Below are 13,635 nucleotides of genomic sequence, written 5' to 3'. Positions count from 1 at the left end.
CTTATGTACTTTATTTTTCTCGTCTATGTAATGGGGATCATACTAGTACCTGCCCATGAGAGTACTGTGAGGGTTAAATGAACTAATTCATATAAAGAACTTATAATTCGTATTATGAACTGTCACTCACAATAAACATATTGTTCAAATTAATTTCCATAAGCCTGTGAAAAAAAAGACACTTGTGTGGATATATAGGCATACTTCAGAGATATCGTGGGTTCAGTTTTTAGACCACTGAAATAAAATGAGTATCACAATAAAGCAAGTCACACAAATTTATGATTCCACAGTGCATGTAAAAGTTATACCACACTGTAGTCTAAGTGTGCTATATCATTATGTCAGAAAAACCAATGGACATACATTCATTAAAAAATACTTTATTGCTAAAAAAATGCTAACTATCATATGAGCCCTCAATGATTCATTTTTTTTTGCAATAGTGACATCAAAGATCATTCATCACAGGTTAGTAATAATAACAGTGAACAAGTCTGAATTGTTTTGAAAATTACCAAAATGTGGCACAGAGAATGAAGTGAGCAAATGTGGTTGGAAAAAATGGCACTGGTGGACTTGCTCAATTCAGGGTTTCTACGAACCTTCAATTTGTAAAAACTGCAGTGTCTGCGAGTCTCAATGAAGTGACGTGCAATTGGGTGAGGTGCGATGTACACTTTTCATTCTTGTACAAGAGTGCTTGTAAAATTAGAAAGAGAGCAATAAATATCATAAGAAAAAACTGTTCTTCAGGAAGTTAGGAGAGTGTGCCAGCTCCCAGAATTTTTGTCTGTTGGAAGGCTATAGAGATTAAGAATTCTTTGGTTAGATCCCATCTCACCAAAGTTTTAACTTTAGTTTACTGAGAAATATTTTTCATGAAGTAGAATCTAAGACAATAAAGAAAATTAGTGAGAAATGTAGAATTCCCTCCATGGCTCGATGTAAAGTAAAGCATTAGCTGCAGATTCATTTCCCTAAAGCTGTGCGAGTGCAAGTAAACGAAGTGGAAAGGAAATTCCCCTGATGATGCGAGCCAGTAAGACCCACTCAGTGGAGTTTGGGCTTGAATTATGCACACTGACTTTTACATTTATTTGAATGCATTTGTTAGCTGCACTACAATCTTTGCCCCTATTGAAAAGCCCAAATTAGCTGCTAATATAATGCATATGAGCTGGTTCTCAGAAATCATTAAACTATGGATGGATTTTTCTCCATGATATTTTAATGTCAGGGTAAAATATGTTGTTTTATCTTCTTGTCTTAAGAAGTTTAATCTAGTAAGCATGGGTCTAGATGGAGGATGGAGGGAATATTAGAAACAAACTCAATTTCCTCTTTTCTAAACTAGCTTCAGATTATCTGTGATTCTGATTCTGGGTCATTATTTAATTCAAGTGGGAAATATATTTGAGTTTCTGTTCTCTGTAAAGCATTCTGTAGAATTTAATGGAAGATTTAAAGATTCAAGAGGATTTTAAGCCCAGTTTTAGAGGCAAATTATATATCATTATACAAGGCAGTATAAGAGTTATATTTTGTTTAATATGTATGTGTATGATTTAATTATGCAAAAAATTTCAGGAGTCAAATAAAATCTGTAATAGAGTCAAGACTCCACAGTATTGTAGGATCCTCCACAATGAAATTAATTTTATTCAGGTGGATTAAGAAAGAGTTTAGCTGAGTCTTGAGGATAACTGGGATTTTGATTAATAGAACAGGGACCACATAAACAGAACTGTGCAAGTATCTAACATAATTAGTCAATGGCATAGAGTCTGTCTAGGCTTCAACATATGAAGATGGACAGTGGGGCCCAAAGTATGACAGATCTCTGGGATCTCAGATATTTAAAGACTTGGCCCTAGGTTTTCAGATGTACCCAGTGATTAGCTAAGAGTCGCAGTCTCCAAATTATATTATTTAGAAAGCTAGTTCAGCAAAGTGTTTAGAAATATTTCAAGGAAAATAAGTTTTCATGATTAAAGAAGTTTTGGAAATCCTAGACAATTCAAGACAATATAGACAATATTCTTTATTGCAGGACTTTTCAGAGCTTTTACTATGCTAGTAAACAGAGTTAATCTTACAATATGAGTTCTTGGCTGGGCAGTTTAGGTGTTTTGGAAATATTGGTTTAGTTTGCTTTAAATTCTGACCATAGTCTAAGTTCCTTTCAATCAATGACATCGAATGCTTTGTTTCTTCCTTCCTTCTTTTTCCCTCCCCACTTCCTTATTCCCTTTTTATTTAATTTTTCTCTTTCAAGAAATTTGTATTAAATTATAATTTAAAAAAATCTATGACCACAGTGCTATGTTAGTTTAAAAACAAAGTCTTTTGTGCCCCTTTTAAAGAAACTGATTCCAAAAATACTGATGAAAATAAGTATTCTCCCTGTTTTAAAAATACCATCCTTCTGACAGTGGAACATGGCTTCCTTTATATTCTTAATTTAACAACAGTTCTTTCTAATTAGGGAAGGATAGCTTTATGTATCGGAGAAGGCACTGGCAACCCACTCCAGTACTCTTGTCTGGAAAATCCCACGGATGGAGGAGCCTGGTAGGCTGCAGTCCATGGGGTCGCTAGGAGTTGGACACGACCGAGCGACTTCACTTTCACTTTTCACTTTCGTGCACTGGAGAAGGAAATGGCAACCCACTCCAGTGTTCTTGCCTGGAGAATTCCAGGGACGGCGGAGCCTGGTGGGCTGCCGTCTCTGAGGTTGCAGAGTCAAACACGACTGAAGCGACTTAGAAGCAGTAGCAGCTTTACGTATATATACATATAAAAGTTTTAACCTTGAATGCAGTTTTTGAGTAATGAGGAAAAAAAGGGGATAATTGTCTACCACACATCAGCTGAATCCCTCCCTCTGCAGGTCAATGGGTGATATTGCACAAACACTCTAAAAATACATTTTTAGTTGTTGTCAGCCTTGCTATGTGCCTTGTACTGAAAATTAAATATTTTTCTCATTGTCATTCAACTCTTGTAATAGGAAGAGCTAGAATTAGAACACAGGAATTTCTGATTTCAAAACCACCATGTTTTGTTGCCTGCTGCTATGCAAATTAGAACTTCTCAATAAAATCACCAAAGGAAGGCTACCCCCCCCTTTATGTTTCTTCTGATAAACTGCACAATCCAAGAACTACATGGCAGACTCTCGTTCAGCATTTTAAAGTCATTTTTTTTGGTACCGGTGGCAATTAACATACAGACAATAAACAAGCAAGTACAAAACATTGAAAGAAAACAAAGTAGTGAAAAATATTGTAAATAAATCAATCAGACTTTTAGATCAATAATAATGACATCATTTTGTATATAAATGACAGAGATATAAACATCATAAACTTTTGTAAATTTACCCCCTCAAAATGTCTCTTTGGCATATAGATTATTTCAAGGTGAAAACAATCAAGGCTCAAAAGACTCAGGAAGAAATTTCAGCCTTTTCCCTAACTGTGTAAAGAATGAAGACAGAGGCCCTATTCCAGGAAGGGAGCCATGACCGAGATGAATGGCTGAAGTATGAACTAGGTGTGGAGACAGGGAGGAATTTAGGTAAGTCTGTCTGTTGGAACTCCTGTGTCCCACTATCTCACTGTGGCCCAGCAGACATTTGTTTACTGAATATTTGCTTTTCCCTCTCTATGTCAGTTGCCTTCCTCCCCTTTGAAGTCCCAGACCACCACCCTCAACATCCTCTTTTGTCTTTAGCTAAAGGTATTTAAGGTAAAGTTTTTGGAGAAGGCGATGGCACCCCACTCCAGTACTGTTGCCTGGAAAATCCCATGGACAGAGGAGCCTGTTGGTCTGCAGTCCATGGGGTCGCTAAGAGTCGGACATGACTGAGCGACTTCACTTTCACTTTTCACTTTCATGCATTGGAGAAGGAAATGGCAACCCACTCCAGTGTTCTTCCCTGGAGAATCCCAGGGATTGGGGAGCCTGGTGGGCTGCCGTCTATGGGGTCACACAGACTCGGACACGACTGAAGCGACTTAGCAGCAGCAAGGTGAAGTTTTCAGCTATTTTGATGAGTTGAGTTTTTCCTGAGTCTCTCCCACGTGTTCATGTTATTAGACTTTTTGAGTTTTCTCCATTACTCTGTCTCATGAATAACCTAGAAAGGGTGGAGGAAAATTTCTTCCCAACACCAGGTGGCACTAGTGATAGTAAACCCAGCAGGCAATGCAGGAGACATAAAAGTTCCTGGAAGAAGAGCCCCTGGAGGAGGGCATGGCAACCCACTCCAGTGCTCTTGCCTGGAGAATCCCATGGACAGAGGAGCCTGGCAGGCTGCAGTCCATAGGCTGGCAGAATCGGACACAACTGAAGTGACTTAGTATGCAGCATACACTTTCAATTTCACATTTAGATACCCCCACCCCCAAATCCTTTTCAGATTAATATATCCTGCAAAAAATTTAGGGGGGTAAATTATTGACTGTGACTAATTTAAAGACAGTATTTAATATAGAGAACATTATCAAATTCAGAAGATGTTTTCAGAAATGAATATTGTAGAGTTCTAATTAAGTATAAAATCACAAAATTAGAAATGAGTAACATGCATTTGTGAGAGGAAAAGAACACACAAGATATAAAGTAGTGTAACACAGAAGAAAAATCTTTAATTGGAGCACGATTAATCCTCTTTGATGAAAATTCAGTGGAGACCAGTGAGACTCCTGAATGCACACTCCTCAAATTGTACCAAGACTGGAAGTGTAGAGAATCAGCTGACATGTGAAATTGGTTTTTAAAAAATGTGAAAATGCTTGAGGTTGACATTTGTTAAAAGCTATTCCACTAAAATGGTATAATTTTTAATAAATACATAAGAAACCAAAATGTCAAAAGACGAATCAATCTTCTCTTTTGTAGCTGTGCTATTCTCACCCCCACTGCGACCCTTTCATTTGGAAATTATTCACAACAAAAGGACAAGTCTTTCATTTCTGTGGCCATGAGAGGATAAGGGAGATGCTATTTGAATTGTAAAAGTCGTTTTTCAAAATGCTTACTTTGTAATAAAAATGGCACTTTAATCTGAAGAACGACTCTTTTTTACTTTTGCTACCTAATATACTACATAATTTCAATTGATCACCTGTAATACTTTAATTGAATATAAAATAAATCTCCTTCTCCATTAAGCTATTTAACTTTAATTTTCATAATGAAATGGAGTAAGAAAGGTCAAGGCCTCCCCTCCAAAGACCCAAGTGAAAAATCTCATTCATCTTCTAAGCAAGACTGTCTTTCACAAAACATCAGGTTGCATAGTTGCTCAAGGGAACAGGTTCTAGAAGGCAGTGTACGACCTAAGGCCCTTTGGAAAGGATTGCCAAGAAGTAAATGTTTTTCACTCTGACTCATTTATTTCCTTTATCCCTCTCCCTGGAAAAATACTGACCCTCCAGTCCCTAAGGTGACAATTTGCTGCTGGGCTGTAGGGTTATAGGATCTTACCTTTTGGTCTTGAAGCATACCATATATATATGGAGAGAGGTAGTAGGGGAGGAAAAAGAACTTTCCCTCTACCCTTCTAGATACTTGGCTGAGACCTTCCTCTGACTCCTGTAATAAGAGAGAGATTAACAGGAGAAAAAGCACAGACATCCACCTTCACACAAAGGAAAAGTAAAGTGAAAGTCACTCAGTCGTTTCCAACTCTTTGGGATCCCATGGACTATACAGCCCATGGAATTCTCCAGGTCAGAATACTGGGGTGGGTAACCTTTCTCTTCTCCAGGAGATCTTCCAAACCCAGGGCTCGAACCCAGGTCTCCCACATTGCAGGCGGATTCCTTGCCAGCTGTGTCACAAGGGAAGCCCTCATACAAAGGAGATACCCAGGAAAACCAAACTGGCCCAAGCCATCGCCTTAAAATAACATTTCCAGCTAAAAACAAAAGATATTGTGTGGGGGAGAGCCAGGTTTTCAGATGAAGCACAGTAAACAAGAGTATGGTTACTATGCGGATTTAGGTCCTTCTCTTCTCCAGTGATAGGAATTTCTGTAGATTTAGCCATCCTCCTTTTCCTGGTTGGGTTTCTGGGGTGGTGCAATGGTAAAGAATTTGCTTGCCAGTGCAGGAGCTGCAGGAGATGTGAGTTCACTCCCTGGGTCAGGAAGATCCCCGGAGTAGGAAATGGCAACCCACTCCAGTATTCTTGCCTGGAAAATCCCATGGACAGAGGAGCCTGGCGGTCAGAGAGTTGGACATGACAGCGCGCACACGTGCACACACACACACACACCCACCCCTCTTCTTGGTACTGAGAGGGAGACGCCCTTATAAATAGAGATTCCCCTTATAACTGTTAATTTCTCTTACCAAAGGGTAACTTTGACTTGGTTTTCAGAGTTTCTCTCCTGTCTGTTGTTCTTTAAACACAATCAGCCTAAAATGATCCTTATGCATATTTTGTGACAAATTCTTCTGTCCTTCAAGGTCATCAGAGAGTAGATCCTACCTAAGGGTCACATGTATCACTACAATGGTAACATTAAAAAGAGTTGGTATGTTCAATAGAACAGAAGAGGTTCTTAATTAAAGAACTTCAGAAATCCATACAAAGCAGTAGTCCTCAGACTCTCAAAGTGTGCATCAGAATCACAGGTCAAGGTTCTGATTTGGTGAATGGAGTGGGGGGAGAGAATCCATTTCTAACAGGTTCCCAGGTAGCTCCTACTGTTGGTCTGGGTACCATGCCTTGAAAGTTCTAGCAAGTGAGCTGTTGTTGCCCCCAACTGGATCTGCCTCTTGGTGGGTATTTAGCCAGAAGACACAACCAAGTCAAAGACCAGGAGAAGGAAGGATTTGTTACTTGCAGTAAGTAAAGAGAAGCCCAGGAATATTTCCCAAAACATTGTTTCTTTGAATAACAAAACGGGAAATTTTAAGCTATAAGGGTGGATGATTATTCACCAATGGGCAGGGGTGCCTGCATATTTATTGAAGGGTCCTGTTCTTCTGCAAAGGCAAGCATTGTGGCCAGGCTTAGGCCTAAAATAGCTTCTCTTATGTCAAGAAAGCTATGTCTGTTTCTCCTCCTTCAGGCACCCCTATCATAAATGCCTACACTGTGACTCACTTATGTGCCTTAAGTGGGTTTCGAGTGAGCTTTGGGGTAGCAGGCGACTTGTAGAAGGGCCAGAGCCACAGGCCTATTGCTGCTGGCTAAGATTGCCTTGTCTGTGTATCTCATTGTGCCATAGAGATATTATTACTTTCTAAATACACCATGACATGAAAAATTTGGGAGTGTATTTAATTCTACAGAGCTGTGTTTCCAGTGATTTAACTCTATTGGGAAAATTTAGCATAACTTGTCTTTAGAATAGATTATTTAAAGTGAGGTAAGGAATCCTGGAATCATCCCCCAGACACTTTGTAAGGGAGAAGAGGAAGAAATCAGAATATTTGCTGAGTGAGTTCTTTGTGGCAGGCACATGCCAGACACTTAATATGCTATTATGTTCAGTTCTCTCCACAGTCTAATGAGATAATTGTTATTTCACTCTTTTCACTTCCCCTAAGGGAGGTTTTGAGTACATAAGTAATTTGCCCAAGGTCACGGAGCAGGTAAATGAAGCCAGAGGGAAAGCCAGTGTCTCTGACTTGAAGTTCCAGAGCTGTATCATGTGATCTTGGGGATGAAGCAAATAAAGGGACCTTTCTTGACATCATCAGAAATTGGATCAGCTTCAGAAAAAGTTAAGCCAGTTTGAGGTTATATCTAAGTTCCCAAATGAAAAGTCAACCAAAGAAGTTATTACTTTATCGGCTTCCCCAGTTTCTACACTTTGGGTTTGCAGGGGCTATGCAGGCAGAAGTTTTCAACGCTGGTTACCAGGTCTCTTTGTGCATGTTGGGTGTGTGTTTCCTTTCTGATGTGTAGCTGCAGTTGACGCCTGAGCGTGTCATACCTTCTGGCTGCATTCTGCATGCGCAGGGAAGTGGTCATTTGGGCAGTCACATGAGAGTGGGTTTGAGGACCCAGGTTTTTTGGATAGTTTTCCTCTGACCGCTGCATCACTTCGTGGAGACTCAGTCTTAGGGGCCCTTGTCTAGAAGCCATCTCTCATCGCCACTGCTGCTGGTCTTTGGGTTTAGACTCATCCACCCTTTGATTTTTGCCTCCCTCACTTTTGAAACACATAATTTCTAACTCATAACACTCCTTACATTTAATTAGCATTTCCAGTTTACTTGAGCTTCAACTGATCACTTATAACGTTTAAAGGGCTCATTAATTTCTCTTATTGTGGTCCCCCTCTCATTATTTCCTGTCTGAAACATGCCCCATTCTCAATAGGGTGCCTAAATAAGTGCTTTAACTGGATGCTTTATTAATTACTTTTGCTGATTTTCTTCAATTACTTTAATTAGTGCTGTGCTGTATTATTTTTATCTCTTGACTCCTCAAATTAAAAGTCCACCTTTTGATATATTGAGTATGTATGCAGAGAAGGAAATCACTTGAATGAATTAGGGCTTGTAGCTGGGAAATGTACTGTAATTAAAAACATGTGGGACCTTGAAAGGCTGCCATTTGATAATAGGTGACAGAATCATATCCAGAGAGATTAAGAGATTGGCTGGTAGCTCTACTAGTAGAAACAGAAATCAGCCAGACCTCAGATTGAAACCTGGATTGTAATGATCAGTTCTGTGATCTCGGTCGACTCACTTGATGATTTTGAAAAAAAAATTTTTTTTTTCCACCTAAAGTGTGGTGAAATAGTAATAATGATAGTAATAACACAGGGTCATTGGAAAGAAAACTAAAGCGCTGACACCAGTATAGTGTTTGGTACACATTAGGCTTTTAATAAATAGTAGCTATTATTTTGATTGTTAGCAGTGATTCAATTCTGTGAAAATGTTTTTCTTTCTTACTGTCCCTTAATTTACATAATTTCTAGATCCATGGTGATAAGGTATAATTTTCAAGAAGCTAAAATTATGATGCTCATAGAAATATAAAATGAACATCTGCCAAAAATTTAAAGTAGCTCTTCAATGAGGCATCAAATAATAATCAGTCTAGAGGCTACAAAGAACAAAGTTTTATTTGGGGTCTTAGGAATTGCAATTTGGGACACACAGATTCGGGGAAAATTGAAAGACCGTTCTGGGGAAGGGAAAGAGTAAGAGGTGTATAAAGGCAAAAGCTACAAGGCTGTTAATGTTGTCTTGTAAGAATTCTGGCTCTGATGGAACAAGGAAATAGTTGTCCTTAAAAGACAGGCTGTCATAAGTGATTTAGGGCAGGGGTCCAATAAGTATCTTACGTTTCTGGACCATTGTGCAGGTGTTCTGGATGCCTGTATTAAGACAATATGAGGTCAAAAGTTCACATTCCATTCTGGCGATAATGTATGTAAGTCCTACCTCCTCAATGACTTCTCACTCCAGTTTAGAGGACTCTCTTAGCAATACCCACACTATTTTGGTTTTTCTTTCACAGAGGGTACCAGTGAGGTGTTAGAAGCGATTCAAAAGATAATTCTTAACTGCTTAAAGTAAAATGTGAGAAGAGAGAAATGGTTTGAAGACAGAGTTGTTAATCAAAAGAGAAGCAGAGCTTAAAAATTTGGAAATCTCAACCCATTTATACTGCAAAAAATGAGAAAGTATGCTTGGAAGAGGATACTAAGCATGTGACCAAACGACTATTTAGTAAGATTGGTAAGGATCAGCCATCTCAGCAGAACCCAGGAGCTGTTTATCTGTTTTCTTCTGCAAACAGAAGAGTGATTCGGGAGGCAGTTCTGAAAACATCAGAGCTCTCGTGCCTGTCACAGGTTGCGGGCTATCTTGGGGGGAAGGGCCTTCAAGGTCCTGGGAGGCAGATTGGTTTCAAAGGAAGGGGTGCTGGCACCTTTGGGATTTTGGTGCATGTGGCCTGGCACTACCTTATGTCTTGGGGCTTTACTTCCATGCTTTGGTGCTATGGTTCCTCAGTTGCCAGTCTGGGTGGGCCCTGGAGTGGCTTGGTCTGTGCCCAGCAGAGCCATAGGGGCATGGCTATCTCTACCTAGATTTCAAAGGACAGAGCCTCCCAGCACTTATCGATCTGGGACCCCAGCCTCGGAAATCTGGATGGAGGCGCCCAGGCAGAGAAACACCATGGGGGCAGGGTCATCCAAAGATGTAGGATCAGGCCCCAGTCAATCTAGCAAGTGAGATTTTCTTCTCCAATGTATTCAAGAAGGCAAGCTCTTGACCCCAGTGGGCCTGGGAGACAGACCATTGAGCCAAAGAGGACTGCTTACTCTGGAGCCTTGAGTTCCAACAGGATTTGCCTGTTGCATTTTGGACTTGCTTGGGACCTGTCACTCCCTTCTTCTTTCTGATTGCTCCCTTTTTGAATGAGAATGTCTATCCTATGTCTATCCAACCGTTGTGTTTTAGAAGTACATTACCTGAGGATGAATTATAACTTTAGTCTCAACCATATTGTTATCAGAAAGTTGACTTTGTCTCTTGGTGGACATCCAGCCAAAAGACGCAACCCAGCCAAAGAGTGGGAGAAGGAAGGATTTATTATTCAATACTTGCTGCAAGTAAGGAGATCACTGGGGATATTTGCCGAAACGTTGTCTCCTCAGACAGCAAAAGTGGGGATGTTTCAAGCTGGGTACCTACATATTCATGAAGGTATTTGGGTAGTATGTGCATATTCATGAAGGGGCTTGAGCAGAGGAAAATTCAGCACAGTGTTGGGGCAAAAGTTGCCAGAACCCAAGCTTTAGTTTATTGAAATCATGAGGGTCAGAAAAAGTCAGCATCCTGCCTCTTAGATTCTGAGAAGTCTGAGATCTCAGCATGCAGTTAACATCCTCCACCTGGCTGGGAGCCTTAGTTCCTGCAGAACTTGAAGATATGAAAACAATCTGATATATATATGCATATATATATATCTTAAGGGGTATATATAGAGATATCCCTTGAAGAGGAACTAGGTCTCTATTTGATCGCTGAACTACTGTTTTTAAACTGCTTTTCCTTTGTTATTGCCTTTCCTTAAGATGATTTATCACTGAGACCTGTTTAAGGGCAAGCATTGTGGCCAGGTTTAGACCACAAAATGGCTTAGGCCAAAGATGGGCTTCTCATACGTCAAGAAAGCATGCCTAGTTCTCTTTCTCTGGGTATCCCTTACACTCTCTGCTTGCAATGTCTGACTAAGATGATATCTAGAAATGAATATATTTTGTATGTGAGAGGGCTTGAATTTTTGGGGGGGTGGAATGCTGTAGACTGAATATTTATTCCCCCCCCCCCGTTCACATTTTAAATCTTAATAACCAATGTGCTAGTATTAGGAGGTGAGGTGCTTGGGAGGTGATCAGGTCATGAAGGTGGAACATTCATGAATAGGATTAGAGGTCTCAGAGAGATACCTCTTCTTCCACCATGTGAGGTTAGAGCAAGATGTCTACCTATGAGCCAGGAATTGAGCCCTGCCTAGACACTTAATCTTCCAGAAACTTGATCTTAGACTTTCTAGCCTCCAGAACTGTGGGAAATACCCTTCTGTGGTTTATAAGCCACTCAACTGATGGTATTTTTGTTATGGTAGCCTAAGTGACTAAACAAGAAGTGATAAGGTTAGAGACGAAAAGGGCAGCCAGATTGTGTGAGGCTCATGAACCATTTCAAGAGTGTAGGCTTTTACTCTGAGTCAAATGGGGATCTTTCAGGATTTTAAGCAGAAGAGTTATATGATCCGACTTATATTTTAAAAATATCACTATGGAAGCTATGCTGAGAGTAATAAATGGTAGGAAAGTAAAAGTAGAAGCAGAGATTCCTGTTGGGAAGTTATTGTAGTAATTCAGGTGAAAGATGATACTGGCTTAGATTAGGATGCTATAAAGGTAATGAGAAATGGTAGACTCTGGATATGTTTTAAAGTTAGAGACTATAGGATTAGCTGGTAGTTTGCATTTGCATGTGAGAGATAGAAAGCAGTCAAAGATGCTTGTAAGGTTTTGGGCTGAATGCATGGAAGGATGGAATTGCTGGCCGCTGAGATGGAGAGGGCTTCAGGTCGATCAGATTTAGGTGTGTGTGTGTGCTAGCTAAGTCACTGCAGTCATGTCCATCTCTTTGTGACCCTATGGACTGTAGTTCTCCAGGCTCCTCTGTTCATGGACTTCTCCAGGCAAGAATACTGGATGGGTTGCCGTGCCCTCCTCCAGAGGATCTTTCTGAACCAGGAATTGAATCTGCATCTCTTAGGTCTCCTGTGTTGGCAGGTGGGTTCGTTACCACTAGCATCAACTGGGAAGGCCAGATTTAGGTGTAGTGATAGGTTATAAATATGGTCAAGAATTCTTCCCCCCTGCATGAACTCCTTCGCAATGTGACATTGAATCAACACTCTTTCCCTCCCTGACCCCCACATGAAATCTGAGGAATCTTGTCTGGCAGCATGCCAACCTGCAGACATGCAAGAGAGGCCAACAGACCACAGATGCATAAGATCATCCAGCTTCCAGATGTCCAGACAGGTGCATAAGTAAGCCCAGCAGATACCAGGCAAGCTGGCCTAGACTAGAACTATACAACTGACCCACAAAATCAGGAGTTAACTCAGGAGTTCAAGTCACTGGGTGACTTAAAACAGAAGTTTATTCCTCCACAATTCTGGAAGCTAGAAGTCTAAAATTGGGGTATATCCAGACCTATGCTTCCTCTTAAGGCTTAGGGAAGGATCTTTTTTTTTTTTATTTAAATTTTTCTAGTTTTGGGTGGCTGCTGGCAATTCTTGGCATTCCTTGGCATACAATGTAGCGGGGAATATGCCCACTCTAAACTCTGCCTCCATCCTCACGTGGTCTTCTTCCTTGTATGTTCTCTTTTTCTTCATATGACCTTCTTATAAGGACCCCAGTTATTGGAGCTTAACTAAAAATTTTGCAAAAATGTGTTTCCAAGTAAGGTCACATTCATAGGTCTTAAGAGGTTAAGACTTCACAACATCTTTTGGGGGGACACAACAATTCAACCTTTGGGCTTCCCAGGTGGTGCGAGTGGTAAAGAACCCGTCTGCCGATGCAGGAGATGTAAGAGACACAGGTTTAATCCCCAGGTCAGGAAGATCTCCTGGAGGGGTGGGCATGGCAACCTACTCCAGTATTCTTGCCTGGAGAATCCCATGGACAGAGCAGACTGGTGGGCCACAGTCAATAGGATCGTGAAGACTCAGACATGACTGAGGCAACTGAGCAGTAGCAGCAACAATTCAACCTACAGAAATGGTACTTAACCCAGCATGTTTTGCAATAGAAAGTGAAAGTGTTAGTTGCTCAGTCATGTCAGAGTCTCTGCAACCCCATGAACTGTAGCCTGCCAGGCTCCTCTGTTCATGGAATTCTCCAGGCGAGAATACTGGAGTGGGTTGCCATTCCATTCTCCAGGGGATCCTTCCCAACCCAGGGATCAAACCCAGGTCTCCCGCATTGCAGGCAAATTCTTTACCATCTGAGCCATAGCATGTTTTGCAATAGTTTGTTACATAAAAAAGTCTAACGAATACGGTGGTGAGAAGTGAGGAGTCCAATTTTGGAGATGCTGAACTTATATTAAC

Source organism: Ovis aries, chromosome 4, assembly GCF_016772045.2.
Source record: "Ovis aries strain OAR_USU_Benz2616 breed Rambouillet chromosome 4, ARS-UI_Ramb_v3.0, whole genome shotgun sequence".
NCBI classification, from domain to species: domain Eukaryota; kingdom Metazoa; phylum Chordata; class Mammalia; order Artiodactyla; family Bovidae; genus Ovis; species Ovis aries.
The sequence above is the reverse complement of the archived record's forward strand: the minus strand, read 5'-3'. Positions refer to the sequence as shown.